Below are 6,343 nucleotides of genomic sequence, written 5' to 3'. Positions count from 1 at the left end.
CTCACTAACAGCACATATCCTACTTTCTTAATATATAGAGTTGTTTCCCTTGTTATTTCCAGTAGTCTTAGTTATGTTTATCAGAATTTTAATGCTTCTAAACTTTAATGTCTGGTGAAAAGTATATAATAGCAACTGTGAGCTTGGTTACAGCAGAATTCTTTAGATTGGCAAATTGATGAATATATTTTATAATTTAGAAATGTGTTGTTTTCATAATACAATCTTTCGACAAAGCTTGAAATTGGTTTATTAACAGACACAAATTTATCTTTAGTACAGCCAATTTAAAGGAGCCATCAACTGGCCATTGATGGGTAAGGTCTATTACTAGCAACTCAAACCAATAACCCTTTTTTGACTTAACCCAGGACACAAGAGGTGTCCAGAAAGGGCATAGTTGGTGCAGTCTCCATGATCCAGAAGTCTATGCTAAGAAAGCAAAGGCCTTCAGTGCACAGGCAGTGAAGGTGGTCTAGCAGAAAGAATGTCTCCAGTCTCCCATAAAAATGTGAGACTCCTCCCCTCACAGATCTCTAATCTGTGACATCACATGGGTGCTTCTGGAATGGGACTTTCCAGCACTAACAAGCAATGAGGGTTGAGACCGCAAAGGTTCTCATGGGCCGGAAACTTTTATGACAAAAACCCTTGAGAACTGGCACAACCTGACAGAGAGAAAGAGACTTGGATGCCCACTCTATTCTACTGGCACCAAGGTGTCTCCCAGTGAGTGCACCCTCTGGCTGGTGGAAATCAAAGGAAATATTCTCACTGGTCATGAAACCAAATTCTTCAGACTTAGAAGAAAGCTAAAGGAAAAACCTACCAGGTCGACTAGGCCTTGAGTCTCTGGATCCAAATTAACACCTGGGAGGAATGTGTCATGGGGTTGGGGGACTGTGTACATTATTGCATGGAGGTTTCCTTGAGGCTGCTGTATAACTAGGGTCCGTCTATTCTGTTCCATGACCAGCTCATCCTATCAGGGGAATCCTTTGGAGGTGGTGAGCACTCTAAGAGATTTCAAGTGATCCTCCTGTGTCCACCAATTTTGCAGCTTTGGCTTCCATAGTGGAACTCAGCAACAGATGACAAACAACATAAATGACAGAGACCAAGGAAAACAGAGACCATCTTGGGATGAAATGGATCAGTAACCAAAGAATAATTAATGGACTTGAACCAAACAGTCCCTGAGCCCAAGGAACTGGTTCCACAATATTTTCTCTTGCTGATCTAAATTGAGAAAGAGAGGAAAAGGACTCTGATCACTCTTGCTCCCTCTGCCTGAGCGGATAGCAATTCCAGGACGCTGACACGGGGAGCAATCACACCTGTCACAGGCTCTCTGTCGGATGTCCCAAGGATGTCTCACCTGCAGCGCCATCGGGGGTGGGTGGTGTTCTTCTAGTTAAAGAATCCTACTGACCACACCAAGTGTCTGAGAGCGGGAATGTCACACCCCATTCTTGGGGGGGGGGCAAGAGCATTTATCCCATTCAAGGTCCTTCTAGCTGGACCAAGAATCAAATTGACATGAGACATTACCGGGAGAAATCAAATTTAATAGCACATGTGTGGGGAATCCACACACACATGGCAGTCAGGCATCATGGGCTACAGATGTCATCCTGAATTAAGAGAGCGGTTTGAGGTTTGAGACTCCAAAGAGAAGGAAAGCAATTCACAGGAAGAGGAAAACCAGTAAATGTTGATAAAATTTATCCCTGGCAATGACCCTTATTCTGCAAAGACCCTGCAACTGAGAATCCTCTGTGTAGATAAGGGAGGGGCAAGAGTTTCCCTGGAGCTGGCTGTCTTTGAGGGCCTTCAGCTCAGAGTAATCTTCATGCCAAAGTGGCCCATCTAGGGGCCTCCTGCCTTCAGCCCCTGGACCTGTTTGTGTCCACGTGTGAGGGCTGAGCCTTCTGCGATTGGGGGTCTCAGCGAACCCTGGGGTTTCCACCTGAGACAAAGAATTTATGAAGGTGTGGGGGGGCAGGAACATAGGCCTCCCTTCAAACTTTTCCCTCCCACCCTTTCTCAGGTTCTACTGCGGTGTCATTTGATAAAATAAACCTCACCCACTTAAAGTGCACAGTTTGAAACGTTTTTCTTGTCTTTAGCACTTCTCAAATTTTACACGTGGTATGATTTTGAGGTGGATTTCAGTTCTACGTGTTGAACACACACACGATTCACAGGGAACCACCCTTTGCAAACATGCAAAGCAATGCTATCTCCTTGCCAGAAGGGTCTGTAACTAGGACTTCCGTTTCTCTGATGGCAGGCAGTCCAGCTGCTGAGGTTGGGACTTCAGGTGCTGAGGTGGCTTCCCTGGGCTGTGCTGCCAGGTGCGCTGGCTCAGCTCTCTGGAGCCCTGCAGGTGCTCCTCCGAAGTGCCCCGCCTTCGCCCTCCAGGGGTTGGCCTGTGACTGGCGGGGATCTTCCCCCAAAGCTCTCTAAGTGGGTGCTCCCTCAGGGGCTCTGGTCAGGTGCACACAGCTGGGGTGCGAGTCTCGGTGGTCTAGGGTGCGTTTCTCCAGGGGCTTCTGCTTGTCCATCCCCCCAAACATCGCCTCCCAGCTTTCAGAACCTCCACTCCATCCCTTCCTGGTCCTTTGCCTGGGAAGCTTTGCAAGCTGAGGCTTTTCTCTCCCCAGTCTGCCGTGTACTTCCTGTGATTGGGTTTGTTTCCAGGGCCAAGCAGAGAGAGGACAAAGAGAGAGAAGATGCAGTGATAGTCATCCGTTCCCCCGCCCACCTAACCCCCGAGGTCTGGGAACCCTGGAGGTTCCCCCAGGTCTGGGACCAGCTCTGGGACCCTAGCTCTGTAGGGCAGCAAGGACTCTCCTGAGTTGCCGCTGTCGGCCCCTGGCGGCTGCAGGTGGAATTGTAGCTTCTGTCCAGAGGCTTGTTGGGACCTGGTGGGAGGGAAAGAAAACACAACCGAGAAAAGTCCTGGAATCGGACTTCCCTCTTCCCTGAGGTCATCTTTTTTCTGTGCATCCTGAGCTCTTAGGGTCCCTGCTGAGCATATACTTTCAGGATATGAGCTGCATGGTTCACGCTCAGGCAGGAGAGTGGGGGTGACTGGGTGACGGGCACTGAGTGGGGCACTTGATGGGATGAGCACTGGGTGTTATTCTATATGTTGGCAAATTGAACACCAATAAAAAATAAATTTATTTTTAAAAAGGAGGATAAAGAAGGAAACATAAACAGAGAACTCACAGCGGCGTTGCTCCTATACCTGGTCTGGTTCCCTTCTCATCTCCTGCTGAGGTTCATTTTGCCGACTGCTCAGATGGCTGCTCCATGTACCCTGTCTGGGTTCTTAGCTGTAGTCAGGGGAGAGGTCTGTGGCATGTGACACTCTTCTCACCCGAACTGGAAGCCTGCAGCACAGATTTGCAAGAGCAGATCTGGGAATAGGGACAATGGCCAAGAATACAGGAATAGTTAAGCCTACTAAAGCCACATAATGAAACACCAAGGCTGCTAGTTAAAGGGTAAGTAAGCACAAGTGTAATGGCTTGGAGAGATTTCACAGTAATTTTAAATTCTTTGTATTGGGGGGATCCCTGGGTGGCTCAGTGGTTTGGCTCCTGCCTTCGGCCCAGGCCGTGTTCCTGGAGTCCTGGGATTGAGTCCCACATTAGGCACCCTGCATGGAGCCTGCTTCTCCCTCTGCCTGTGTCTCTGCCTCTCTCTCTCTCTCTCTCTCTCTCTCTCTCTCTGTCTATTATGAATAAATAAATAAAATCTTTTAAAAAAAATAAAACCTTTGTGTTGGAGTATAAAATTCACACAGAAAGTGCATGCATCAGAAGTGCACAGCTCAATACATTTGCATAAAGAAAACACACCTATGAACCAGCACCTAGATCAAGAAAGAAACATTCCCATCCTCAGGGAGATTCTCTAACTTCATAAAATATGTGGGGAATCCAAGGCAGCTAGAGAGGATGCTGGGGGCCACGTTCAGTCCTCTTCATTCTGGAATGTAGAAGACCATTCTTTCCCTCTACCAAGAAGGCACAGGCTGTAGGTCTAGAAGGCATGGGAGGCTCAAAGAACTTGGCACACTGCGACACCCCTGTTTCACACTTGCGTTGTCCCCACATACTCAGAGCCCCAGTCAGCTATGTTCTGGCTCATTCTCCATCACGTTCAGGCGGCCAACAAGGATCAGTCATTTGAGGCACGTGGGGAGAAGGACCGGACCAGAGCAGACCAAACCAACACATGACCACAGAGTGAGGAGAGTTTCAAAAACTTCAGCAAGCAGAGAACAAAAAGGAGTTTTGAACCAAAAATATCATTCCTATACTAAATATTTCATCCAAAGATTGAGAGAGAAAGTCGAATCAGAAAATGAAACTGTCCCAAAAGTTAGAACAACCTCACAAACATGAGAAACAACAAAAAAAATTTTCCCCATTCTCACTGGTGTGAGGTGGTATCTCATTGTGGTTTTGATTTGTATTTCCCTGATGGCAAGTGATGCAAAGCATTTTCTCACGTGCGTGTTGGTCATGTCTATGTCTTCCTCTGTGAGATTTCTGTCCATGTCTTTTGCCCATTTCATGATTGGATTGTTTGTTTCTTTGGTGTTGAGTTTAATAAGTTCTTTATAGATCTTGGAAACTAGCCCTTTATCTGATGCTTCATTTGCAAATATCTTCTCCCATTCTGTAGGTTCTCTTAGTTTTGTTCACTGTATCCTTTGCTGTGCAAAACCTTCTTATCTTGATGAAGTCCCAATAGTTCATTTTTGCTTTTGTTTCTTTTGCCTTCATGGATGTATCTTGCAAGAAGTTACTGTGGCCGAGTTCAAAAAGGGTGTTGCCTGTGTTCTCCTCTAGGATTTTGATGGATTCTTGTCTCACATTTAGATCTTTCATCCATTTTAAGTTTATCTTTGTGTCTGGTGAAAGAGAGTGGTCTAGTTTCATTCTTCTGCATGTGGATGTCCAATTTTCCCAGCACCATTTATTGAAGAGGCTGTCTTTCTTCCAGTGGATAGTCTTTCCTCCTTTATCAAATATTAGTTGACTATAAAGTTGAGGGTTCACTTCTGGATTCTCTATTCTGTTTCATTGATCTATGTGTCTGTTTTTGTGGGAAATCACAAATGTTGGAGAGGATGCAGAGAAAAGGGAACCCTCTTACACTGTTGGTGGGAATGTGAACTGGTGCAGCCACTCTGGAAAACTGTGTGGAGGTTCCTCAAAGAGTTAAAAATAGACCTGCCCTATGACCCAGCAATTGCACTGTTGGGGATTTACCCCAAAGATACAGATGCAATGAAACGCTGGGACACCTGCACCCCGATGTTTCTAGCAGCAATGTCCACAATAGCCAAACTGTGGAAGAAGCCTCGGTGTCCATCGAAAGATGAATGGATAAAGAAATGTGGTTTATGTATACAATGGAATATTCCTCAGCCATTAGAAACGACAAATACCCACCATTTGCTTCAACATGGATGGAACTGGAGGGTATTATGCTGAGTGAAATGAGTCAATCGGAGAAGGACAAACATTATAAGGTCTCATTCATTTGGGGAATATAAAATAATAGTGAAAGGGAATAGAAGGGAAGGGAGAAGAAATGGGTAGGAAATATCAGGAAGGGAGACAGAACATAAAGACTCCTAACTCTGGGAAACGAACTAGGAGTGGTGGAAGGGGAGGAGGGCGGGGGGTGCGGGTGAATGGGTGATGGACACTGAGGGGGGCACTTGATGGGATGAGCACTGCGTGTTATTCTGTATGTTGGTAAATGAACACCAATAAAAAATAAATTTAGTATTAAAAAATGGGGGACAGAAGAATTAACTCAGAGTAGAGAGGGAAAGGGAAAAGAGGACAGAGGGGGAGATGACATGTGAAGGAAGAGGAGAGGCCTGTGGGAAAGTCACTTAGGAAGGCATTTGCATAAACATTTTGATCTGGGAAGCAGCATAGTCCACAGCCAGGGGAAACACTGCTAGAGGTGGCAGAGGAAGTGTCTAGGCCACAATGAAGCTGATGGGAAAAGGCTACTTCTCCTTCCTTTTAAAATCTCTCCTCTGTCTCAGAAGGGCAGAGAATCTCAGGGGGGAGCCTGAGATGAAGGGGCCTGCAGGTCAGGCACAGGGCTGGTCCAGGGCCTAGGGCAGGAGGGGTGGCCTGGGATGCATCAAGGTGAGTTGCCCAGAAGGAGGGTTAGGATGGGGCTGTTTGCAGCAATGCTGGGGTATGAGCCCTAAGCACTGCATTCCTCCCCACGTGCAGACCCAACATGCCTCCATCACTTCCTTGGACCAACACTCTGAGGGTCTAGTGTCTCTGCC

Source organism: Vulpes lagopus, chromosome 12 (genome assembly GCF_018345385.1).
Source record: "Vulpes lagopus strain Blue_001 chromosome 12, ASM1834538v1, whole genome shotgun sequence".
In the NCBI taxonomy this organism is placed as follows: Eukaryota; Metazoa; Chordata; class Mammalia; order Carnivora; family Canidae; genus Vulpes; species Vulpes lagopus.
Note: the sequence above shows the minus strand (reverse complement) of the source record.